Source organism: Chiloscyllium plagiosum, unplaced genomic scaffold (assembly GCF_037043375.1).
Source record: "Chiloscyllium plagiosum isolate Xiang-an unplaced genomic scaffold, Cpla_swu_hap1 HiC_scaffold_14, whole genome shotgun sequence".
NCBI classification, from domain to species: domain Eukaryota; kingdom Metazoa; phylum Chordata; class Chondrichthyes; order Orectolobiformes; family Hemiscylliidae; genus Chiloscyllium; species Chiloscyllium plagiosum.
The window spans coordinates 5,837,264-5,864,039 of NW_028270152.1; the positions used below are offsets into that span (position 1 = coordinate 5,837,264).

Below are 26,776 nucleotides of genomic sequence, written 5' to 3' on the forward strand. Positions count from 1 at the left end.
CAATTGCTGGCCAGAAACACATACTCATGGTCCTCACTAACTTTGAATTAAATAAGGGTGTTCAGAAATATCTTCATTTGTCACAGCCTGTTGTTTTGAGTGGGATTCGAACCAAGCCCCTCATCCGTAAATCAAACAGGAGTAATTATTCACACTGCCGCAAGACCAGCGGCTGAAGTTTGCTGCATGGCTCTCTCTCAGTGCTGTCAAACTCGAAGCCAGCACATGTTGTATATGTTAGTCTCTGCCAGAACCACTCAGGAGAGCTCAGGTAAATTCCACGCCAAGTTCCTATGGGGAAGGATATCCTCACAATGTCTTAGGCAGACGGGCCAGATATGATTATACAGAAAAAGTTTATTCCATATCACTCAGCAGCTCGTAACTCCAGAACAAAGCAACCCCCGCTTGATTGGCACCACACCCACAAACACCCCCTCCCTCCCCCACCGACGCTCAGTAGCAGCAGTGTGTACTATCTACAAGATGCACTGCAGAAACTCACCAAAGATCCTCAGACAGCACCTTCCAAACCCACGACCACTTCCATCTAGAAGGACAAGGGCAGCAGATTCATGGGAACACCACCCCCTGCAAGTTCCCCTCCCCTCCCCATCCCGACTTAGAACATAGAACATAGAACATAGAAGAATACAGCGCAGTACAGGCCCTTGGGCCCTCGATGTTGCGCCGATCCAAGCCCACCTAAACTACACTAACCCACTATCCTCCATATACCTATCCAATGCCCTCTTAAATGCCCATAAAGAGGGAGAGTCCACCACTGTTACTGGCAGGGCATTCCATGAACTAACAACTCGCTGAGTGAAGAACCTACCCCTAACATCAGTCCTATATCTACCCCCCCTTAATTTAAAGCTATGCCCCCTTGTAATACCCGACTCAATACGCGGGAAAAAGTTCATACTGTCGACCCTATCTAACCCCCTAATCATCTTGTACACCTCAATCAAGTCACCCCTAAACCTTCTTTTCTCTAGTGAAAACAGCCCCAAGTGCCTCAGTCTTTCCTCATACGATTTTCCTTCCATACCAGGCACCATCCTGGTAAACCTCCTCTGCACCCGTTCCAATGCCTCCACATCCTTCCTATAGTATGGCGACCAAAACTGCACACAATATTCCAGATGCGGCCGTACCAGAGTCTTATACAACTGCATCATGACCTCAGGACTCCGGAACTCAATTCCTCTACCAATAAAAGCCAGTACGCCATATGCCTTCCTCACCGCACTATTTACCTGGGTGGCAACTTTCAGAGATCTGTGTACATGGACACCAAGATCCCTCTGCTCATCCACACTACCAAGTATCCGACCATTAGCCCAGTACCCCATCTTTTTGTTATTCTTCCCAAAGTGAATCACCTCACACTTAGCTACATTGAATTCCATCTGCCACCTTTCTGCCCAGCTCTGCAGCTTCTCTATATCCTGCTGTAACCTGCCACATGCTTCCTCACTGTCAACAACTCCTCCGACTTTCGTATCATCCGCAAACTTGCTCACCCAACCTTCTAACCCCTCTTCCAGGTCATTTATAAAAATGACAAACAGCAATGGTCCCAAAACAGATCCTTGCGGAACACCGCTAGTGACGGCACTCCATGAAGAAACTTTGCCATCAACTACTACCCTCTGTCTTCTTCCATCCAGCCAATTCCTAATCCAAACCTCCAACTCACCCTCAATGCCATATCTCCGTATTTTCTGCAGTAGCCTACCATGGGGAACCTTATCAAACGCCTTACTAAAATCCATATATACCACATCTACCGCTTTCCCCTCATCAACCTCCTTCGTCACCTTTTCAAAGAATTCAATAAGGTTTGTGAGGCACGACTTGCCCTTCACAAAACCATGCTGACTATCCTTGATCACATTATTCCTATCCAGATGTGCATAAATCCTATCCCTTACAATTCTCTCTAAGACTTTGCCCACAACAGAAGTGAGACTCACCGGCCTATAGTTACTAGGGCTATCCCTACTCCCCTTTTTGAACAAGGGAACCACATTTGCTATCCTCCAGTCTTCTGGGACTACTCCTGTAGACAAAGAGGACATAAAAATCAAGGCCAATGGCTCTGCAATCTCCTCCCTTGCTTCCCAGAGAATCCTAGGATAAATGCCATCAGGCCCAGGAGACTTATCTATTTTCACCTTTTCCAGGATTTCCAACACCTCTTCTCTACATACCTCAAAGCCATCCATTCTACTTATTTGTGACTCAGTATTCTCATCGACAACAATGCCCTGTTCCTGAGTAAATACTGAAGAAAAGTATTCATTCAGTGTCTCCCCAATCTCTTCCGCCTCCACACGCAACTTCCCCCTACTATCCTTGACTGGACCTATTCCTACCCTAGTCATTCTTTTATTCCTAACATACCTATAGAAAGCCTTAGGGTTTTCCCTAATCCTATCGACTAAGGACCTTTCATGTCCCCTCCTTGCTGCTTTTAGCTCTCTCTTCAGGTCCTTCCTGGCTACCCTATAACTCTCAATCGCCCCAATTGAACCTTCACGTCTCATCTTGAGATAGGCGGCCCTCTTCCATTTAACAAGGGATTCCAATTCCTTATTAAACCACGGCTCCCTCGCACGACCCTTTCCTTCCTGCCTGACAGGTACATAATTATCAAGGACACTCAATAGTTGCCCCTTGAACAAGTTCCACATATCATTTACACTCTTGCCTTGGAGTCTACTTTTCCAAGCCACACATCCTAAGTCATGCCTCACCGCATCATAATTTCCCTTACCCCAGCTATAATTCTTGCCCTGTAGTACACACTTATCCCTCTCCATCACGTGTAAAAATCACCGAATTATGGTCACTATCCCCAAAGTGCTCACCTACCTCTAATTCTAACACCTGGCCTGGTTCGTTACCCAGAACCAAATCCAGTATGGCCTCACCTCTTGTTGGCCTGTCTACATATTGTGTCAGGAAACTCTCCTGCACACATTGAACAAACACTGACCCATCTAACGAACTTGAGCTATAGCTTTCCCAATCAATATCAGGAAAGTTAAAGTCCCCCATAACAACCACCCTATTACTGTCACTCTTCTCCTGAATCACCTTCCCTATCCTTTCTTCAATGATTCTAGGACTATTAGGAGGCCTGTAAAAGACTCCTAACAGGGTGACCTCACCTTTCCTATTCCTAACCTCAGCCCAAACTACCTCAGATGGCAAGTCCTCATCCATTGTCCTTTCCACCGACTTGGAAACGTATCGCCGTTCCTTCAGTGTCACTGGGTCAGAATCCTGGAATTCCCTCCCTAAGGGACATTGTGGGTCTACCTACAGCACATGGGCTGCAGCGGGTCAAAAAGGCAGCTCACCCCCACCTTCTCAAGGGGCAACTAGGGACAGGCAATAAATACTGGGCCCAGCCAGTGACACCCAAGTCCCACAAATTAATTTTTAAAAAGTTACAATACATTTAAAACCCACGACAGTCAGATATCAGGCGCAATTTTAGAGTACATACACATTACTATTAACTACACACTGTTGATAGTAACAATGGTGATGGCAGGTGATGGCCTAGTGGTATTAATCCAGAAACTCAACTAATGTCCTGGGGACCCGGGTTTGAATCCTGCCATGGCAGACTGGAATTAACGGTCAAATGACAGTGTTGTAAAAACCCATCTGGTACATTCATGTAAGGAAGGAAACCTGCCAGTCTTACCTGGTCAGGCCTACATGTGACTCCAGACCCACAGCAATGTGGTTGACTCTTAACTGCCCTCTGGGTAATTAGGGATGGGCAATAAATGCTGGGCTAGCCAGAGACACTATCATTCCAAGAATGAAATGAAAATTGATGAAATCAGTTGGGAACTCGGTTACACCAGTGAACACGAGTGTGTTCAGGACATAGCACTTAGCTGCTGTCAGGAACAGTCCGCTAGGTCCTGACGTTTCGAGTTTATTTTGTCATGTCCATTAACTAACTACCTTAATCAACAAGCACCATCATTGCTGGTAACACATGCAGCTTGTGGGATCGACCTTGACCCTAGAGGTGGCTCTGTGTTCACTTTACATGGCGTGCCTGTACCATACAGACTGCAGGACAGGCGGTAAAACTGCAGTCAGCCTGCAACAACACCATCCCGTGAGAGAATCCTCTTTTTTTTTTAAAAAAGAAAAGCAGAAAAACTTTCTTCTAACTCAAAACATTCAGAACAGCTCCAAAACATTTGGTTTAAAGTCAGTTTTGTTTTTACAAGCCAACCTTGCACCCAGGAAAGATCATGAACACTCTCACATTTACACAAGTCACACACCAGAAACCTGAAATCAAAACAGTAAAAGCTGGAAACAATCTGTAGGTCTGAGGAGCAACGGGGTTAACATTTCAGGTGAATACAACAAATCCCACAAAAATCACACCTCCATCTGTAACATTAACTTTGTTTTTCTCTCTCTCCTAAATGTTTCTTGCACCTTCTGTTTTTATAAAGAGTCACAGATCTACAGCACCAAAACAGGCCTTTCAGTCCACCAAGTCTAGGCCGGTCTAGAAGAAGCATTCATCTATAAAAGGTCAGCTCTGCCTGATTGGCTAACACCGTCAGCTCAGGAAAAACAAGATCAGAAACCAGGAGCAGGAGTAGGCCATTCGGCCCCTCGAGCCTGCTCTGTCATTCAATGGCCATTTTCTCATGGCCTCAGCTCCACTTACCCGCCCTCTCACCATAACCCTTAATTCCTTTACTGTTCAAAACATTGCCTTAAAAAAAATTCAACAATGAAGCCTCAGCTGCTTCACTGAGCAGGGAATTCCACAGATTCACAACCCTCTGGATGAAGGAGTTCCTCCTCAGCTAAGTCCGAAATCTGCTCCCTCCTTATTCTGAGGCTATGCCCTCTTGTCCTAGTTTCACCCACCAGTGGGAACAACCTCCCTGCTTCCATCTTATCTATTCCCTTCATAATTTTAAATGTTTCTGTAAGATCCCCCCTCATTCTTCCACATTGTAATGAATATAGTCCCAGTCTACTCAGTCTCTCCTCATAAACCAACTTCCTCAACTCCAGAACCAACCTAGTGACCCCCCTCTGCACCCCCTTCAGTGCCAGTACATCCTTTCTCAAGTAGGGACACCAAAACTGCACACAGTACCCCAGGTGTGGCCTCACTAGCACCCTGTACAGCTGCAACATAACCTCCCTATTTTTAAACTCCATCCCTTTAGCAACGAAGGACAAAATTCCATTTGCCTTCCTAACGGACGTACATGGAATAGTGTAGGTTAGGTGGTCTTTGGGCTGGCAAGACAGGTTGGCGCAAAATCGAGGGCCGAAGGGCCTGTACTGCTCTGTAATATTCTATGTTCTGATTACTTGCTGCAGCTGCAGACCAACCCTCTGTGATTCGTGCACAAGGATACCCAGGTCCCTCTGCATAGCAGCATGCTGCGATTTTTTACCATTCAAGTAATAATTGTTTTTACTGTTACTCCGACCAAAATGGATGACCTCACGTTTACCTCCTTGTACCCCATCTGCCAGACCCTTGCCCACTCACGTAACCTGTCTGCATCCCTCTGCAGACTTCCACTGTCCTCTGCACACATTGGTCTACCACTCACCCTAGTGTCACCTGCCAACTCTAACACACTATACGTGGTCCCCAACCAATCCCTCAACCATCAGTAACAGGGATGGTCTGCCCATTATCATATTACTGGCTGGGGAATCTTGAGGAGTGTAAATTGATTGCCTCATTTCCTGTGCTAAAGCAGAGCCCGCGTCACAAATGTATTTTATTTTCTGTAAAGTGCTTTGTTTTGTTGTTGTTGTGAAAGGTGCAATGGGGCAGTTGTGGGTGGGGGGGGGGGGGGGGGGGGGGGAGGGGGTACGAGTGACTGAAGGAGGTGGAACTGACAGCAAGAGGAGAAGCTGAGAGACTGAAATGAAGAGAATGACAACAGGAAACGGCAGCTCCAGGCCTGAGTGTTGGACAAGTGAGAGCGGAGACGAAGCTGAGGAAGGGACCATCAGACTGAATAGCGAATCTGTACTGAATTAACGCTGAGTTAACACAACACAGCCAACACAGCTCTGCCAGATGGAACGGGACCGAGAATTCATGGCCAGGTTAAACAGCTCCTTTGGCAAGATTTGGAGCAAACTTTCTCCTGGAGCTTTGGGACTAATTGATTTCAGAAATAAGTGAATAAAAGACAATACTGTGGCCTCCGCTCTCCAATTCAGACTGAACTGAACACTTAGACAATCCTGCCCCCACACCTGGAATGTCTCATTCAGGTTCTGACCCAGTATCCCGGAATAACCCGCGAGATGTTCCCGCAGCATTTCCAACATTCCTCAACTACCACAATGACACATGGAGGCTGGGAGGAAGTGCGAGCAACCTACAACAATTTGCATTTGTATAGCACCTTTAATGTAGTATGGGTCCAATAGCATTTCACAGGAGACAAAATAGGACACATAAGGAAATACCACAATCAAGGGCTAAATGCTTTTTTTTCTTCCTCACTAATGGGGCCACTAAATGTCAGCAGGCCATTCAGCCCATCCAGTCTGCTCTGTCATTCAGAGAGATCATGGCTGCTCTGATCATCCTCAATTCCACCTTCCTGCCTCTCCCCCATAACCCTCGATCCCCTTCCTGATGAAAGATCTGTCTGTCTCAGCCTTGAATATCCTGAATGACCCAGCCCCGACAGCCCTCTGTGAGAAAGAATTAAGTTTTAAAGAGAGTCTTTAAGAAAGATGGTTACCAGACAGCACAGCGACCGATGGAGAGATTCCACTGAGAGAGGTGCAGGGGTCAGGAACACAGAGATAGGGAGGGGGTGTAGGGGCTGGAGGGGTTAGAGATAGGGAATGGGTGTAGGAGCTGGAGGGAGTTACAGAGATAGGGAGGGGGTGTAGGAGCTAGAGGGGTTAGAGATAGGGAGGGGGTGTAGGAGCTAGAGGGGTTAGAGATAGGGAGGGGGTGTAGGAGCTGGAGAGGGTTATAGAGATGGGGGGGTGTAGGGGCTGGAGGGGGTTATAGAGATAGGGAGGGGGTGACAGAGACAGGGAGGTGCACTAATGAAACACTATTTGCCTCCCACAAAACCTTGCTGACTTTGCCTGATGACGATTTTATAAATGTACCCCCACTCTGCTCACTGCGCCCCCACCCCCTCCCCACCACCACCCGCTCTCGCTTATGTTGATGATGTAAGATGCCGGGGGTATAGAGGGGAAGCAGATGATGAGGTAAACTGGTGTTGCCAAACGGCATTTGATAAAGGTGCTAGTTGAAAGGTTACCGGGTAACTAGGTAAGAGTTCACAATGTTGGGGCAACGGATTAACCTGGATAGAGGATGAGGTCACTAACATGAAACAGAAATTGGGGAAATCAGGCCATTTTCACTATCCTTTAGTCTATCTCGGTGGCGGGGGGGGGGTCAGTGATGGGGCCTAAACTATTTTGCTCACACCCAAAATATTTCACGGAAGTGGGTAATTGTCTTGTCACCTGGTTTGGGATCTACACAGATCGGGTGGGAGAGCAGAGGAGAACCTAGAGACTGTGCTGAGCAAGAGGGTAGGCAGAAAAATGGTGGAAACAGGATAATGGGGCGTAGTCAACCTGGGCAGGGAGAGCAGAAAAGACAGTGGGCTGTTGGAATGGGGAGAGATTGCAGTGCAGAGGGATCTGGGGGTCTTACTGAGGGACCTGGCCTGATGAGATCTCCAGGAACGTCAGGAATGGTGACCGTTCCTCAGCGAGGCTCTGCCAAACGCCAACCCCTCGGGGGACTGCAGGTAGGCGTTGGTCAGATCTAACCACGGGCAGGGACTGGCACAGCTCCCAACAGCAGCGGTGACAACACCTCAAAGTGGGGACCTCATTGGTTGCCAAAGTAGTTCTGGGACATCCTGAGGATGAGAAAGGGGCTCAAGAAATGCAGGCCTCCTTTCAGAGGGATTTTCACTGCTTCTATCAGCCACTTACTTCATATTGTCAGGAAATAAGTCCCTTCCTGATTTTTATCCAATTTTCCTTAAGAATCACAGAATCTCCTAACCTGTGTGGAAACAGGCCCTTCGGCCCAACAAGTCCATACTGACCCTCTGAAGAGTAACCCACCCAGACCCATTCCCCTACTCTATTAACCCTGACTAATGCACCTAACCTACACACCCCTGAACTCTACGGGCAATTTAGCGTGGCCAATTCACCTAACCTACACATCTTTGGACTGTGGGAGGAAACCGGAGCACCCGGAGGAAACCCACGCAGACACGGGGAGAATGTGCAAACTCCACACAGTCAGTCGATGAGGCTGGGATTGAACCCGGGTCCCTGGCGCTGTGAGGCAGCAGTGCTAACCACTGAGCCATTTTTTAAGACAGTGCATTCCTGTCACAAAGATTTGCTGCATGATATAACCTCTAATCCTTAGTCAAATTCTCTGCAATTTCTCTCTCCCTGGTCAGTGACCCCCTCCTGCTACTGGAAACGGCTTCTCCTCATTAACCCTGGGGCTTGTGCTCATTGAAGTTTCAAAAGTATGAGAGGTGACCTCATTGGACCGTACACAGGGAGACCTGACAGGGGGAGATGTGGAGAGGTGGTTTCCAATTGCAGACAAGTCTAGGACCAGAGGGGCATCATCTCAGAGTAAGGGGTCACCCATTGATGACAGAGATGGGGAGGGATTTCTTCCCTCAGAGGGGAGTGAATCTGAGGCATTCTTTCCCACAGAGGGCTGTTGGGGCTGGGTCATTCAGGATACTCAAGGCTGAGACAGACAGATCTTTAATCAGGAAGGGGATCGAGGGTTAAGGGGGAGAGGCAGGAAAGTGGAGTGAGGATGATCACATCGGTCACGATGTCACTGAATGTGGGAACAGACTGGATGGGCTGAATGGCCTTACCTCTGCTGCTATGGAGACTATTTCTCCCTAATTATATATATCAAACTCCTCTCATGATTTTCAGCACAACGTTTAAACTTCCTGCGAACCTACCCTGCTCTCAATTCCAGTGCTCACCCTTCACCATCTCTCCCTACCCTCCTGAACTCCCCTACTCCTGGTGTACACCACTCGGCCGTGCTCTCCAATCACACAGTTAGTAACAGCAGCCTGGCTCCACATTGTCAGATATTAAAAAATGGTGACATTAGCTCCCCAGCAGACAATCGTAACCTCCGGAAACAATTCTTAGAAAAACAACTTCAAACCACAAATACATCCAGTACCAAAATGCTTTACTCAGAACTGCAGCCGCATAATGGTGAGATTTTATCATCGCAACACCCCACATCACCCCCACCCCCACATCACCTACACCCACCACGGGGAGAGGATCATGGGACTTCGTAATTAACCGGTCTCAGCAACTGCTGTCCCACCGACAGTGCGGCGCTCCCTCAGCACTGACCCTACGACAGTGCGGCGCTCCCTCAGCACTGACCCTCCGACAGTGCGGCGCTCCCTCAGCACTGACCTTCCGACAGCGCGGCGCTCCCTCAGCACTGACCTTCCGACAGCGCGGCGCTCCCTCAGCACTGACCCTACGACAGCGCGGCGCTCCCTCAGCACTGACCCTACGACAGCGCGGCGCTCCCTCAGCACTGACCCTACGACAGCGCGGCGCTCCCTCAGCACTGACCCTACGACAGCGCGGCGCTCCCTCAGCACTGACCCTACGACAGCGCGGCGCTCCCTCAGCACTGACCCTACGACAGCGCGGCGCTCCCTCAGCACTGACCCTACGACAGCGCGGCGCTCCCTCAGCACTGACCCTACGACAGCGCGGCGCTCCCTCAGCACTGACCCTACGACAGCGCGGCGCTCCCTCAGCACTGACCCTACGACAGCGCGGCGCTCCCTCAGCACTGACCCTACGACAGCGCGGCGCTCCCTCAGCACTGACCCTACGACAGCGCGGCGCTCCCTCAGCACTGACCCTACGACAGCGCGGCGCTCCCTCAGCACTGACCCTACGACAGCGCGGCGCTCCCTCAGCACTGACCCTACGACAGCGCGGCGCTCCCTCAGCACTGACCCTACGACAGCGCGGCGCTCCCTCAGCACTGACCCTACGACAGTGCGGCGCTCCCTCAGCACTGACCCTCCGACAGCGCGGCGCTCCCTCAGCACTGACCCTACGACAGCGCGGCACTCCCTCAGCACTGACCCTACGACAGCGCGGCACTCCCTCAGCACTGACCCTACGACAGCGCGGCACTCCCTCAGCACTGACCCTACGACAGTGCGGCACTCCCTCAGCACTGACCCTACGACAGTGCGGCACTCCCTCAGCACTGACCCTACGACAGTGCGGCACTCCCTCAGCACTGTTGGACAATGCCAGTGTAGGTGTTTGTTCTCAGGACAGTCGAGTACATTGTGAAGCCCTGAGCCGCTGCCTGAGGGAAGTGACTGGCTGTGGTGGGCTCAAAGCAGCGTGAGAATCTACACAATCGGTTTGTGTAATCTCTGCGCTCTCGTCAACACTGATCAGCTCAAAGGAACAAAGCACCAACAAAGCCGCAGGAACAGAAACCGAGTAACAGGAGATAGTCACAGGCAGAGGTTGCAGGAACTGACACTGAGTGAGTCAGTGTTCCCCATGGTGTCTGTGAGCTATCAGCAAACAATCAGAGCAAAGAGGTCAACACGGGTCAGGCCCAGCCTGGGTAATATCTCAGCAGTGAGTGAGCCTTGCATGGCCTGCTCTTACACAGCCTGTAACTTGCCCCACACTGTCCACACGCCAAGGACAAACCCAGCAGCAATACAATGTCAACCATAGCTTCCCCTGTGCTGCCCAGGCTGATTGCTATTGGAAAGCATGTGCCAGTATGGAGCAGGGTTACTGTGGTGGGCATCAGATACACAGTGCAAGTCTGTCTGGGAATAATCCACATTACCCCTAGGGTACATGAGAGGTACCCCACACACCGACTCTCACTGGGGTACAGTCCCCCCCACACACACACTGGGGTACGGGCTCCCACACATGTATATGTCCAAATGCCTTTTAAATGTTGTTTATGTACCCACCTCATCCACTTCCACTAGCAGCTCATTCCATATGCGTCCCACCCTCTGTGCAACAAGGTTGTCCCTCAGGGTCCCTTGTATTCTTTCCCCTCTAACCTTAAACTGATGCCCTCTCGTCCTCGATTCCCCAACCCTGGGGAAAAATCTGAGTGCATTCACCCTGTCCATGCTTCTCATGATCTTATACACTTCCATAAGTGTCTCCCCTTGGTCTCCTATGCTCTAGACAGAAGATTTCTTGCTTTTTGGATCTTTCTCTTTCACTCTTGAGTCCTGGCAACATCCTTGTAAATTTCTCCTGCACTCTCTTTCCAGTTTAATAACATCCTTCCTGTAGCAAGGTGACCAAAACTGAACACAATCCTCCAAGTGCGGCCTCACCAACATCCTGTACAACTGCAACATAACTTCCCAACGTCTATACTCAGTGCCCTGACTGATGAAGGCCAGTGTGCCAAAACCCTCCTTCCCTGCCCTGTCTACCTGGGACTCCACTTTCAGAGAACCGTGCACCTGAACTCCAAATATCAGCCAGAGATCCTGCAATTTCTTCTCTCGTCTCTAGCAGTGTCCTTGGATATATCAGGTCAGAACGAGGAGATCTATCCACCTTCATCCATTCTAATACATCCAACACCTCCTCCACTGTGATATAGACTGTCCCCAAGATGTCACCCTAACTTCCCCAAGTTCCCAAATCTTCATTGTCTTTCTCTACGGTAAACACAGAGGAGAAATATTCATTGAGGACCTCGCCCATCTCCTGCGGTCCTACACATCCATGGTCCTTGAGGGGTCCTATTCTCTCTCGAGTTATTCTTTTTCCTTTAATCTACTTGAAGAACCTCTTTGGATTCCCTCTAATCTTCTCAGCCAAGGCCATCTCGTGCCCCCTTTTCACCTTCTTCAGTAAACTCCTGTATTCCCTGTGTACATCCAGGGATTCCCTTGATCCCAGTTGCCTGTGTCTGAGTCCTGCCTCCTTTTTTCTGGTCAAAGCTTCAATATTTCTTGTCATCCAGCATCCCACCCCCAGACCCAGCGCCACCAATGGCAATGCCCTGCACCTCCCATGGCAAAACGCACCTAACCTATACATCCCTGGACACTACAGGCAATTTAGCATGGCTAATCCATCCTGACCTGCACATCTTTGGACTGTGGGAGGAAACCGGAGCACCCGGAGGAAACCCACGCAGACACGGGGAGAATGTGCAAACTCCACACAGACAGTTGCCTGAGGCTGGAATCGAACCTGGGTTCCTGGTGCTGTGAGGCAGCAGTGCTAACCACTGAGCCCTAGGTTTCAGTCTGGGATCTGACATTAGCTGAGGCCCTAACACCAGTGTCTGGGGTAGAATTTTAGTAATGGGAACTTTGGCCAGCTCAATACCCAAGGACACACAAAAGCTAAATCTGTTAAACCATCATTTGATGGCCATGGGACAACGTGATCCAAATGATGGGAAGCTAATGGAATTAGTGGGATTGTGCCAGTTGTCACACTGGTGTCAGCAGTTTGCGCTCGGAAAGGCGATGGTCTGGTGGCATTATCACGAGGGTAATATTGAGCTTGTGCCTGAAACGTCGATTCTCCTGCTCCTCGGATGCTGCCCGACCTGCTGTGCTTTTCCAGCACCACACTCTCGACGCTGATGTCCAGCACCTGCAGTCCTCACTTTCTCCCATTAATTGGGTGACCCCCAGGTAACGTCCTGGGGACCTGCACTCAAATCCGGCCACAGCGGATGGTGGAATGTGAATTCAATAAAAATCTGGAATTAAAAGTGGAACAATGACTATGAAACGGTCATCGGTGGTGGCACGGTGGCTCAGTGGTTAGCACTGCTGCCTCACAGCACCAGGAACCTGGGTTCAATTCCTGCCTCAGGCAACTGACTGTATGGAGTTTGCACATTCTCCCCGTGTCTGCGTGGGTTTCCTCCGGGTGCTCCGGTTTCCTCCCACAGTCCAAAGATGTGCAGGTCAGGTGGATTGGCCATGCTAAATTGTCCACAGTGTTAGGTGCATTAGTCAGGGGTAAATATAGTGTAGGGGAATGGGTCTGGGTGAGTTACTCTTTGGAGGGTCGGTGTGGACAAGTTGGGCTGAAGGGCCTGTTTCCACACAGTGGACATTCTATTTTCGTCTCTAAACTATTATCAAGAAAAAACCCATCTGGGTTCACTGATTCTTTGTTTAGGGAAGGAATTCCTTACCTGGTCTGGCCTACATGTGACTCCAGACCCATGGCAATATGGCTGACACTTAAATGCCCTCTGGGTAATTAGGGATGGGTAATAAATTTTGAACCAGTATAGAGATATCCTGCCAATGAATAAATACAACCAGCGTATTTCTTGATCAATCAGCGAGTAGCCAAAGGATGAGTGGTTGTAGGTTGGTCACTGAGGTGTGCCTGCAATCTGTCAGGGCCCCACCCAACTTGAGACAGCGAGTTACGGGTTAACTCACTCAGTTACTGGCACTGTCTCTGTTGACATAGCTGTTGGGAAATAAACACTTTTCAAGACTTCCCCCTATAGTTCACGCAGAGAGCTCGCTCTATCTTCAAAAAGGAGAACAGTTCTGAGGAACTACAGCAAAAAATAATCAGAGCAATTTTTTCTCAGCAATGTCACGGACAGTGGGGCAGAGGTTGGTATTAATTACGGGATCACACTATGCAACTGTACAGGATGTGTTTCCACGCAGTTAACAGTATCAGACGCTGCAGTTAATTGGAAAGGAGCCTGGGGTGGGTGCAGGATCATGCTGCGTAACTCATGGGATCGCACTCTGCAGCTTCACAGCTCTCAAGACAAGAAAGGACGCTAGCCAAACACTTTCCCCAAGAAGATCACAGAGTTGTAGAGATGTACAGCAAGGAAACAGACCCTTCGGTCCAACCCGTCCATGCCAACCAGATATCCCAACCCAATCTAGTCCCACCTGCCAGCACCCGGCCCATATCCCTCCAAACCCTTCCTATTCATATACCCATCCAAATGCCTCTTAAATGTTGCAATTGTACCAGCCTCCACCACATCCTCTGGCAGCTCATTCCATACACGTACCACCCTCTGTGTGAAAAAGCTGCCCCTTAGGTCCCTTTTATATCTTTCCCCTCTCACCCTAAACCTATGCCCTCCAGTTCTGGACCCCCACCCCCCCCCCCCACCCCCCCCCGGCCCCAGGGAAAAGACTTTGCCTATTTATCCTATCCAAGACCCTCTTGACTTTATAAACCTCTAGAAGGTCACCCCTCAGCCTCCGACGCTCCAGGGAAAACAGCCCCAGCCTGTTCAGCCTCTCCCTGTAGCTCAAACCCTCCAACCCTGGCAACATCTTTGTAAATCTTTTCAAAACCCTTTCAAGTTTCACAACATCTTTCCGATAGGAAGGAGACCAGAATTGCACACAATATTCCAACAGTGGTCTAACCAATGTTCTATACAGCCGCAACATGACCTCCCAACTCCTGTACTCAATACTCTGACCAATAAAGGAAAGCATACCAAACACCTTCTTCACTATCCTATCTACCTGCGTCTCCACTTTCAAGGAGCTATGAACCTGCACTCCGAGATCTCTTTGTTCAGCAACACTCCCTAGGACCTTACCATTAAGTGTGTAGGTCCTGCTAAGATTTGCTTTCCCAAAATGCAGCACCTCGCATTTATCAGAATTAAACTCCATCTGCCACTTTTCAGCCCATAGGCCCATCTGGTCAAGATCCTGTTGTAATCTGAGGTAATTATCTTCGCTGTCCACTACACCCCCAATTTTGGTGTCATCTGCAAATTTACTAACTGTACCTCTTGTGCTCACATCCAAATCATTTATGTAAATGACAAAAAGTAGAGGACCCAGCACCGATCCTTGTGGCACTCCACTGGTCACAGGCCTCCAGTCTGAAAAACAACCCTCCACCACCATCCCTCTACCTTTTAGCCAGTTCTGTATCCAAATGGAGACCAGTCCCTGTATTCCATGAGATCTAATCTTGCTAACCAGTCTCCCATGGGGAACCTTGTCAAACGCCTTACTGAAGTCCATATAGATCACATCCACTGCTCTGCCCTCATCAATCCTCTTTGTTACTTCTTCAAAAAACTCAATCAAGTTTGTGAGACATGATTTCCCATGCACAAAGCCATGTTGACTGTCCCTAATCAGTCCATGCCTTTCCAAATACATGTACATCCTGTCCCTCAGGATTCCCTCCAACAACTTGCCCACCACCGACGTCAGGCTCACCGGTCTATAGTTCCCTGCCTTATCTTTATCGACCTTCTTAAACAGTGGCACCACGTTAGCCAACCTGCAGTCTTCCGGCACCTCACCATGTCTATCGGTGATACAAATATCTCAGCAAGAGGCCCTGCAATCACTTATGCATTTCAAGACATCCAGCACTTCCTCCTTTGTAAGATGGACATTTTTCAAGATGTCTCCATCTATTTCCCTACAGTCTATGTCTTCCATGTCCTTTTCCACAGTAAATACTGATGCAAAATTCTTATTATGCTCCCCCATCTCCTGCGGCTCCACACAAAGGCCGTCTTGCTGATCTTTGAGGGGCCCTATTCGCTCCCTAGTTACCCTTTCATCATTTATGTATTTGTAAAAACTCTTTGGATTCTCCTTAATTCTATTTGCCAAAGCTATCTCATGTCCCCGTTTTGCCCTCCTGATTTCCCTCTTAAGTATACTCCTACTTCCTTTATTCTCTTCTAAGGATTCACTCGATCTATCCTGTCTATACCTGACATATGCTTCCTCGTTTTTCTTAACCAAACCCTCAATTTCTTTAGTCATCCAGCATTCCCTATACCTACCAGCCTTTCCTTTCACCCTGACAGGAATATACTTTTTCTGGATTCTCGTTATCTCATTTCTGAAGGCTTCCCATTTTCCAGCCGTCCCTTTATCTGTGAACATCTGCCTCCAATCAGCTTTTGAAAGTTCTTGCCCAATACCGTCAAAAATCAGCCTTCCTCCAATTTAGAACTTCAACTTTTAGATCTGGTCTATCCTTTTCCATCGCTATTTTAAATCTAATGGAATTATGGTCGCTAGCCCCAAAGTGCTCCCCCTCTGACACCTCACCTGCCCTGCCTTATTTCCCAAGAGTGGGTCAAGTTTTGCACCTTCTCTAGTAGATACATCCACATACTGAATCAGAAAATTGTCTTGTACACACTTAACAAATTCCTCTCCATCTAAACCCTTAACACTAAGGCAGTCCCAGTCGATGTTTGGAAAGTTAAAATCCCCTACCATAACCACACTATTATTCTTGTAAATAGCTGAGATTTCCTTACAAGTTTGTTTCTCAATTTCCCTCTGACTATTGGGGGGTCTATAATACAGTCCCAATAAGGTGATCATCCCTTTCTTATTTCTCAGTACAATCCAAATAACTTCCCTGGATGTATTTCGGGGAATATCCTCCCTCAGCACAGCTGTAACGCTATCCCTTATCAAAAATGCCACTCCCCCTCCTCTCTTGCCTCCCTTTCTATCCTTCCTGTAGCATTTGTACCCTGGAACATTAAGCTGCCAGTCCTGCCCATCCCTGAGCCATGTTTCTGTAATTGCTATGATATCCCAGTCCCATGTTCCTAACCATGCCCTGAGTTCATCTGCCTTCCCTGTTAGGCCCCTTGCATTGAAATAAATGCAGTTTCATTTATTAGTCCCACCTTGTCCCTGCCTGCTCTGACTGTTTGACTCGCTTCTGTTCTCAACTGTACCAGTCTCAGATTGATCTCTTTCCTCACTATTGTCTCAGATCGATCTCTTTCCTCACTATCTCCCTGGGTCTCCCTGGGTCTCCCTGGGTCCCCCCCCCCCCCCCCACCCCCACCTTACTAGTTTAAATCCTCCCAAGCAGTTCTAACAAATCTCCCTGCCAGTATATTAGCCCCCTTCCAATTTAGGTGCAATCTGTCCTTCTTGTACAGGTCACTTTTACCCCAAAAGAGATTCCAATGATCCAAAAATGCGAATCCTCCTCCAATACACCAGCTCCTCAGCCATGCATTCCTCTGCTCTATCCTCCTATTCCTGCCCTCACTAGCTCGTAGCACTGGGAGTAATCCAGATATTACTACCCTTGAGGGCCTCCTTTTTAAATTCCTGCCTAACTCCCTGTAATCTCCCTTCAGAATCTCAACCTTTTCCCTTCCTATGTCGTTGGTTCCAATGTGGACAATGACCTCCTGCTGGCCCCTCTCCCCCGTGAGAACATTCTGCACCCTCTCTGAGACATCCTTGATCCTGGCACCAGGGAGGCAACACACCATTCTGATTTTTCGCTGCTGGCCACAGAAACGTCTGTCAGTGACACAGGTGAACAGAGACACTTATTTCTCCTCATTGTCTCTCAGTTTCCAGTCAGAGCCCAGGTCAGATAGACAACAGCAATATTCCCTTCCCTGCTGTATCTCAACTCCAACTGACTGCCTTGAATACCACCCAATCCCACCTTTCAACTGATCCCAAGCAACTACTTTCTGCCCACAGAAAAGACCCTGAGCTTCCAGTTTCCTGCCACTTTCACCCCCCCACCCTGTTCCCTGGCCGACATCTCTGCCTCAGGCCTACTGCAGGGCTCCAGTGAAGCTCAGTGCAAGCTGGAAGAACAGCCCCTCATTTTCCGCTTGGGGACCCTGCAGCCTTCAGGGCTCAGTATGGAGTTCAGTAACGTTAGGGCTTGAGCACCTTCGCCCAGGTCCTTACCCCAACCCCCACACCCCGGGGCCCTGACATACTTGGGCTGCACTCAACACAGCCAGGCCATTCTCACCCACCCCTCGTCCTCATTAGCAGCTTTTCCTCTCTCCCTGGCTCACCATTATCCATCCCTTTGTCTGCCTAACAGTCAGTCAGTCATTCTCTCTCTCTCTGGGCTCCATCTCCACCAATCCACCTCCTTCACCCCTTCCCCATGCCCTCCCCAACCTGCAGCCCACACTCCTCTGTCTTCACTACATACACCAACCTGTTCCTGGTCACTGTCCATTCTGAAGAAGGGTGACTGAATCTGAAACACCAACTCTGTTTCTCTCTCCAGAGATGCTGCCAGACCTACTGAGTTTCTCCAGCACGTTCTGTTTCAGATTTCCAGCATCCGTAGTTATTTGATTTATTGCATGGTCCCTGAATCCATGTCCGGAATTCCTGCTAATTGAGCCCATCAAATCCTTTAACAACTCCTAACGAACTGGGGGGGATCCTAGCCAGTAGTGTCTAGTCTCAATGGCCTCTTCTGGGCTCTGTGACTCATTGCTATAAACAAACACTGACATTAATGTTCACGCTGTGACAGGAACGTTTCAACATCTGGGAAAGTAGATGATCCTCCCAAGCCAGGCCCCAATACCTCCCGGGGAGACGGTTAAAACATTGCCTCATGATGTAGGAGCGATGGGCCCTTCAGCTCAGGGAGTCTGTGCAATTTCTTTACAGTAACCCCACCTATCTCTACATTCATTCACAGGATGAGGGGATTGCTCTCTGGGCCAGCAGTTATTGTCCATCCCTAATTACCCAGAGGGCAGTTAAGAGTCAACCCCATTACTGTGGGTCTGGAGTCACATGTAGGCCAGACCAGGTAAGGCTGGCAGTTTCCTTCCCTAAAGGACATTAGTGAACCAGCTTTTCTGACAAGTTCCATGGTCGTTATTAAACTCTTAACTTCAGATTTTTATTGAGTTCAAATTCCACCAACTGCACAATTCGAAGCCGAGTCCCCAGAGTTATCCCTGAGTCTCCCAATAAACAGTCCACTGATCCATCGCCTTTCCTACATGGGGCCCATTGCCTTGAATATTATGACCCATCAGGTGCTTCGTAAAGGGCTTCTGCCTCACTGGTGTCAGTCTCCAGACGGTCATTTACTACAAACTCACCAGGACAAAGGACCCGATACCCAGCATGAGCAAAACCAATGTAGTGTACAAAATCCCATGCAAGGACTGTACATAACACTACATAGGACAAACAGGAAGACAGCTAACGATCCGCATCCACGAACATCAACTAGCCACGAAACAACACGACCAGCTATCCTTAGTAGCCACACACGCAGATGACAAGCAACATGAATTCGACTGGGACAACACTACTATTATAGGACAAGCCAAACAGAGAACAGCCAGGGAATTCCTAGAGGCATGGCACTCATCCACAGATTCAATCAATAAGCACATCGACCTGGACCCAATATACCGACCCATTGCAACAGACAGCTGGAACTGACAACCGGAAGCGGCAGATTCAAACCACTATAAATGCCGGAGGAAAGATCACAGAAGCGCTTCACAGGAGGCTCCCAAGCACTGAGGATGTCACCTAGACAGGGGACGAAACGTCTGCAACTCAAATTCCCAGCTCGGCGAGCAGAACCACAACTACACTCCCACAGACTCCCATAGCTACTTGCTCTACACCTCCTCCCACCCAGTATCCTGCAAGAACTCCATCCCATTCTCCCAATTCCACATCTGCTCGGATAAGGAGACATTCCACTCCCAAGCGTCCCAGATGGCCACCTATTTCGAGCAACGTGCTTTTCCTCCCTCTATCATGCAGACAGCTCCTCTCCACATCCCCTTCATTCCCCACTCCACTGCTCTAACCGCCCACCAGCACAATAAAGACAGAGTCCCCCTTGTTCTCACCTACCACCCCACCATCTCCCCATCCAACACATCATCCTTAAACACTTCCGCCAACTCCAACTAGACCCCACCACCAAGAACACCTTCCCCTCCCCCACCCCTCTCTGCCTTCCACAAAGACCGTTCCCTTCGACAGACCTTGGTTCACGCCACCCCTCCCCCAATCCCCCGGTACCTTCCCCTGCAACCGGAAAGATGCCAAACCTGCTGGTACCCCCCCCCCCCCCCGCCCCCCTCCATCCAGGGCCCCAAACACTCCTTCCAGGGGAGACAGAGGATCCCCTGCCTCTCCTCCAACCGAGTTACTGCATCAGGTGCTCCCAATGTGGTCTTCTCTACATCGGGGAGACCGAACGTAAACTTAGGGAACGGTTCACCGAGTATCTCAGCCGGGCCCACAGGAGCCGACCGGACCTCCCTGTCACCGCCCATTTCAATTCCCCTTCCCACTCCCTCTCCGACAGGACCATCCTTGGCCTCCTCCATCGCCACAATGAACCACAGCGTAAATTGGAGGAACAACACCTCATCTTCCACCTGGGCAGCCTACAGCCCGGAGGACACAACATTGAGTTCTCCAATTTCAAATAACCTCCCCTTCCCCATCCCCCAACTCCCTTCCCAGCCCCTCCCCCTCCCTTCCACTCCTCCCAGCCACTAACCAGATTCATTCCTCTCATTGACCAACCAGGTCGCACCCTCTACCTGTCTTCACCTATCCCCACCTCACCACCCTGCACCCCCACCCCCTTTATCTGCAGCTGCCCCCCCCCGCCCACAAGTCCTGAAGATGGGTTACACGTTGTCTTCTCTCCCCGCTGATGCTGCCTGCCTTGCTGTGTCCCTCCCCCCCTGATACTACCTGCCTTGCTGTGTCCCCCTCCCTCCTGATGCTGCCTGCCTTGCTGTGTCCCTCCCCCCCTGATGCTGCCTGCCTTGCTGTGTCCCCCTCCCTCTGATACTGCCTGCCTTGCTGTGTCCCCCTCCCTCCTGATACTACCTGCCTTGCTGTGTCCCTCTCTCCTGATACTACCTGCCTTGCTGTGTCCCTCCCCCCCTGATACTACCTGCCTTGCTGTGTCCCCCTCCCTCCTGATGCTGCCTGCCTTGCTGTGTCCCCCTCCCTCCTGATACTACCTGCCTTGCTGTGTTCCCTCCCCCTCCTGATGCTGCCTGCCTTGCTGTGTCCCCCTCCCCCTCCTGATGCTGCCTGCCTTGCTGTGTTCCTCTCCCTCCTGATGCTGCCTGCCTTGCTGTGTTCCTCTCCCTCCTGATACTGCCTGCCTTGCTGTGTTCCTCTCCCTCCTGATGCTGCCTGCCTTGCTGTGTCCCTCTCCCTCCTGATGCTGCCTGCCTTGCTGTGTTCCCTCTCCCTCCTGATACTGCCTGCCTTGCTGTGTTCCCCTCCCTCCTGATACTGCCTGCCTTGCTGTGACCCTCTCCCTCCTGATGCTGCCTGCCTTGCTGTGTTCCTCTCCCTCCTGATACTGCCTGCCTTGCTGTGTTCCTCTCCCTCCTGATACTGCCTGCCTTGCTGTGTCCCTCTCCCTCCTGATGCTGCCTGCCTTGCTGTGTCCCTCTCCCTCCTGATACTGCCTGCCTTGCTGTGTCCCTCTCCCACCTGATACTGCCTGCCTTGCTGTGTCCCTCTCCCTCCTGATGCTGCCTGCCTTGCTGTGTCCCTCTCCCTCCTGATGCTGCCTGCCTTGCTGTGTTTATCTCCCTCCTGATACTACCTGCCTTGCTGTGTTCCCTCCCCCTCCTGATGCTGCCTGCCTTGCTGTGTCCCTCTCACTGCTGATGCTGCCTGCCTTGCTGTGTTCCTCTCCCTCCTGATGCTGCCTGCCTTGCTGTGTCCCTCTCCCTCCTGATGCTGCCTGCCTTGCTGTGTTTATCTCCCTCCTGATGCTGCCTGCCTTGCTGTGTACCTTCTCCCTCCTGATGCTGCCTGCCTTGCTGTGTCCCCCTCCCCCTCCTGATGCTGCCTGCCTTGCTGTGTTCCTCTCCCTCCTGATGCTGCCTGCCTTGCTGTGTCCCTCTCCCTCCTGATGCTGCCTGCCTTGCTGTGTTTATCTCCCTCCTGATACTGCCTGCCTTGTTGTGTTCCTCTCCCTCCTGATGCTGCCTGCCTTGCTGTGTTTATCTCCCTCCTGATGCTGCCTGCCTTGCTGTGTTTATCTCCCTCCTGATGCTGCCTGCCTTGCTGTGTTTATCTCCCTCCTGATACTGCCTGCCTTGTTGTGTTTATCTCCCTCCTGATACTGCCTGCCTTGTTGTGTTCCTCTCCCTCCTGATGCTGCCTGCCTTGCTGTGTTCCCCCTCCCTCCTGATACTGCCTGCCTTGCTGTGTCCCTCTCCCTCCTGATGCTGCCTGCCTTGCTGTGTCCCTCTCCCTCCTGATACTGCCTGCCTTGCTGTGTTCCCCTCCCTCCTGATACTGCCTGCCTTGCTGTGTCCCGCTCCCTCCTGATACTGCCTGCCTTGCTGTGTTCCCCTCCCTCCTGATACTGCCTGCCTTGCTGTGTTCCCCTCCCTCCTGATGCTGCCTGCCTTGCTGTGTCCCGCTCCCTCCTGATACTGCCTGCCTTGCTGTGTCCCTCTCCCTCCTGATACTGCCTGCCTTGCTGTGTTCCTCTCCCTCCTGATGCTGCCTGCCTTGCTGTGTTCCCTCTCCCTCCTGATGCTGCCTGCCTTGCTGTGTCCCCCTCCCTCCTGATACTGCCTGCCTTGCTGTGTCCCTCTCCCTCCTGATACTGCCTGCCTTGCTGTGTCCCTCTATGTCCTGATACTGCCTGCCTTGCTGTATCCCTCTCCCTCCTGATACTGCCTGCCTTGCTGTGTCCCTCTATGTCCTGATACTGCCTGCCTTGCTGTATCCCTCTCCCTCCTGATACTGCCTGCCTTGCTGTGTCCCTCTCCCTCCTGATACTGCCTGCCTTGCTGTGTCCCTCTCCCTCCTGATACTGCCTGCCTTGCTGTGTCCCTCTCCCTCCTGATGCTGCCTGCCTTGCTGTGTCCCTCTCCCTCCTGATGCTGCCTGCCTTGCTGTGTCCCTCTCCCTCCTGATACTGCCTGCCTTGCTGTGTCCCTCTCCCTCCTGATGCTGCCTGCCTTGCTGTGTCCCTCTCCCTCCTGACGCTGCCTGCCTTGCTGTGTCCCCCTCCCTCCTGATACTGTCTGCCTTGCTGTGTTCCTCTCCCTCCTGATGCTGCCTGCCTTGCTGTGTCCCTCTCCCTCCTGATGCTGCCTGCCTTGCTGTGTCCCTCTCCCTCCTGACGCTGCCTGCCTTGCTGTGTCCCTCTCCCTCCTGATGCTGCCTGCCTTGCTGTGTCCCTCTCCCTCCTGATGCTGCCTGCCTTGCTGTGTTCCCCTCCCTCCTGATACTGTCTGCCTTGCTGTGTCCCTCTCCCTCCTGATGCTGCCTGCCTTGCTGTGTCCCCCTCCCTCCTGACGCTGCCTGCCTTGCTGTGTCCCCCTCCCTCCTGATACTGCCTGCCTTGCTGTGTCCCCCTCCCTCCTGATGCTGCCTGCCTTGCTGTGTCCCTACCCCTCCTGATACTGCCTGCCTTGCTGTGTTCCCCTCCCTCCTGATACTGCCTGCCTTGCTGTGTCCCCCTCCCTCCTGATACTGCCTGCCTTGCTGTGTCCCCCTCCCTCCTGATGCTGCCTGCCTTGCTGTGTCCCTACCCCTCCTGATACTGCCTGCCTTGCTGTGTTCCCCTCCCTCCTGATGCTGCCTGCCTTGCTGTGTCCCCCCTCCCTCCTGATACTGCCTGCCTTGCTGTGTCCCCCTCCCTCCTGATGCTGCCTGCCTTGCTGTGTTCCCTCTCCCTCCTGATACTGCCTGCCTTGCTGTGTCCCCCTCCCTCCTGATGCTGCCTGCCTTGCTGTGTCCCCCCTCCCTCCTGATACTGCCTGCCTTGCTGTGTCCCCCTCCCTCCTGATGCTGCCTGCCTTGCTGTGTTCCCTCTCCCTCCTGATACTGCCTGCCTTGCTGTGTCCCCCCTCCCTCCTGATACTGCCTGCCTTGCTGTGTCCCCCTCCCTCCTGATGCTGCCTGCCGTGCTGTGTTACCCGAGCCTCCGGCCTGTCTATTTCAGATTCCAGCATCTGTCTCAAACCACCATCCCCCCCCCCCCACCTCCGGCAGTGTATTCCAGACCCTCACCCACCCTCTGGGTGAAAGAAGCCTTTCCATAAATCCTCTCAAAATCAAGGTCTTTTTCCTAGAATGATGACGTCAACTTGTACGAGGGGACATAGCTACAAATTGAGGGGTGACAGATTTAAGACAGATGTCAGAGGCAGGTTCTTTACTCAGAGAGTGGTAAGGGGGTGGAATGCCCTGCCTGGTAATGTAGTTAACTCAGCCACATTAGGGAGATTTAAACAGTCCTTAGATAAGCACATGGATGATGATGGAATAGTGTAGGGGGACGAGCTGAGAATAGTTCACAGGTCGGCACAACATTGAGGGCCGAAGGGCCTGTTCTGCGCTGGATTGTTCTATGTTCTCTACATTCAAAACTCAGGAAACTGGTGATTGGAATTCAGTCCAGAGAAGTGAGGTAATAAATTTGAGGAAAATGAGAAACAGCAAGGGAGGCAGAGGATTCTGGTTAAGTACAGAAGGTTCAAAATTCTTTACAGCACGTGTCCAGACAGAGCACTGGAGGTGGCGGGGCAGATAGATACGGTGGGTGAGAAACACCCTTCATTGGCCAAGACACAGGATATAACAGCAGGGAGGTTATGCTACAATGGAATACAGAAAGCAGCTGGGCTCCTGTTTGGGTATAGTGTACAATTCCAGTCACTACATTACAGGAAGGATGTGATGGAACTGCAGAAATACTCGGGGGGTTTACAAACCTATTGCCAGGAATGCAGAAGTTTTGCGATTAAGCAAGATAAGCCTTTACTTCTGGAACAGAGGCTGAAGCATGATTAATAATTGAGAGAGGGTCAGAGATAGAGTGGCTGGAAAGACTCATTTCCCTCAACAACGTGGACAATGAAGACGGACAAAGATTTATTGCTACAAAACCAGAAGTTGCTGGAAAAGCTCAGCAGGTCTGGCAACATCTGTGGAGAGAAATCAGAGTTAATGTTTAAGTCTGGTGACCTTTCCTCAGCATTGATGGTCACTGGACCCGAAACGTTAACTCTGACTTCTCTCCACAGATGCTGCCAGACCTGCTGAGCTTTTCCACCAACTTCTGGTTTTGTAGCTATAAATCTTTGTCTGTCTTCATTGTCCACGTTGTTGAGGGAAAGTTCCCCTATTTTTGCCTCTGGTTTATAGCATCTGCTATAGTTCTTTTGGTTTTTATTAAAGATTTAAGATAATTCCGAAAAGGATTGACGAGAAATTGAGTTGTTTTCTTCTCTCTTCCCACCCCACCCCCCACCCCCAAAAAGGGATGGTGGGAGTTAAAGGCCTAGTCAGTTTAAAAATAAATCCCTGCTACATACTTAACGCATCGCTCACTTTGGAGCGAGGGCCGAGAGGAGAGGCTAGGATTGCATTCGATAGCTCTTTCCACCAGCAGTGACATAACAGGCCGAATGGCCTCCAGGGCTGTAAGTGTTTCAGTTTCCCAATTCTTTCCCATGATTTTACACTGTAGCCCCTTGGGATCCCACAGGCGCTGATACCACCTCCCCAAGATGTGAGGCCCATCCAAAACCTTCACAGAACAGTACCCTGGGCCTAACCTGTTTATAATTCCAGACGCCTACAGACAACATTAAGACCAACGCCAATATCTCACTTGGCTTCTCAATATTTATTTTAACCTGCTCCCCCAGGATTCAGGGAAGGTTGAAAGACTCGAGACTTGGCGTCCTGTACACAGCCCGCTCGGAGTTTGTAAAAGAAATAAAATCCTTGCAAGACCCTTCAAACAAAGCTGCTGACCTCTCAGAGACCCGACAGCCGCAGGCTGGTCCGGAATCATTTCATGAAACTTCTGTTATTACAGATAGACTCTGCAGATACAATTACAGTCCCAAGGCGATCCGGGATAGATTCCAACATTGCACGGAATCTCCTACAAGGGATTCTTGAAGAGCAAAACTGCTCCTTCATGTTTCCGGTTAGTCTCAGTTTTAGTTACCAAGGCTACAGCCTAAACTCTCGGATTCTCTTCAGGTTAACATGCAGTTGGCAGTTAGGAAGACAAATGCAATGTCAGCATTCATTTCAAGAGGGCTAGAATACAAGAGCAGGGATATACAGCTGAGGTTGTGTAAGGCTCTGGTCAGACTGCATTTGGAATACTGTGAGCAGTTCTGGACCCTGTGTTTAGGGAAGGATGTGCTGGCCTTGGAGAGGGGTCCAGAGGAGATTCACAAGATGATCCCAGAGATGAAGGGCTTATCTTTTGAGGAGCAGCTGAGGACTTTGGATCTGTATTCGATGGCGGGACAGGAGGGGGGGGGAAATCTGATTGAAAACCTACAGAATCCCGAGAGGGCTGGATAGAGTGGACGTGGAGAAGATGTTTCCCACCAGGAGGAGAGACTAGGACCCAAGGGCACAGCCTCACCCAACCCTTTAGAACAAAGGTGAATGTCTTCAGCCAGAGGGTGGGGAATCTGTGGGACTCATTGCCGCAGCGGGCTGTGGAGGCCAGGTCATTGAGTGTATTTAAGACAGAGATAGGTTCCTGATTGATAAGGAGATCAAAGGTTACAGGGAGAAGGCAGGAGACTGGGGTTAGGAAACATATCAGCCATGATCGGATGGTGGAGCAGACTTGATGGGCTGAATGGCCTAATTCTGCTCCAATGTCCTCATGGTCAATGACTGCTTCTTCCCACCCGACGCTGAGGAGAGAGGGTAAGAGTCCAATGGTTGAAAGTATCAATACAAGATGATCACCGATAAATCCAACTGGAAACCTGCGTCAATCGTGCTCCCAGAGACGGTGGAGGAGGGGATTAGCTTTTCCTTCTTACAGGGTGGGGGCATGGGTTTCGCTGGCTGGGCCAGTA

General features: G+C 50.6%; 1 protein-coding gene across 1 annotated transcript in view; it reads right to left on the bottom strand.

The window, feature by feature from the left end:
• LOC122558792 (carbohydrate sulfotransferase 11-like) overlaps positions 1-26,776 on the bottom strand; it is a 61,608-nt gene that overhangs the window by 10,533 nt on the left and 24,299 nt on the right. The gene's annotated exons all lie outside the window — the stretch shown is intronic.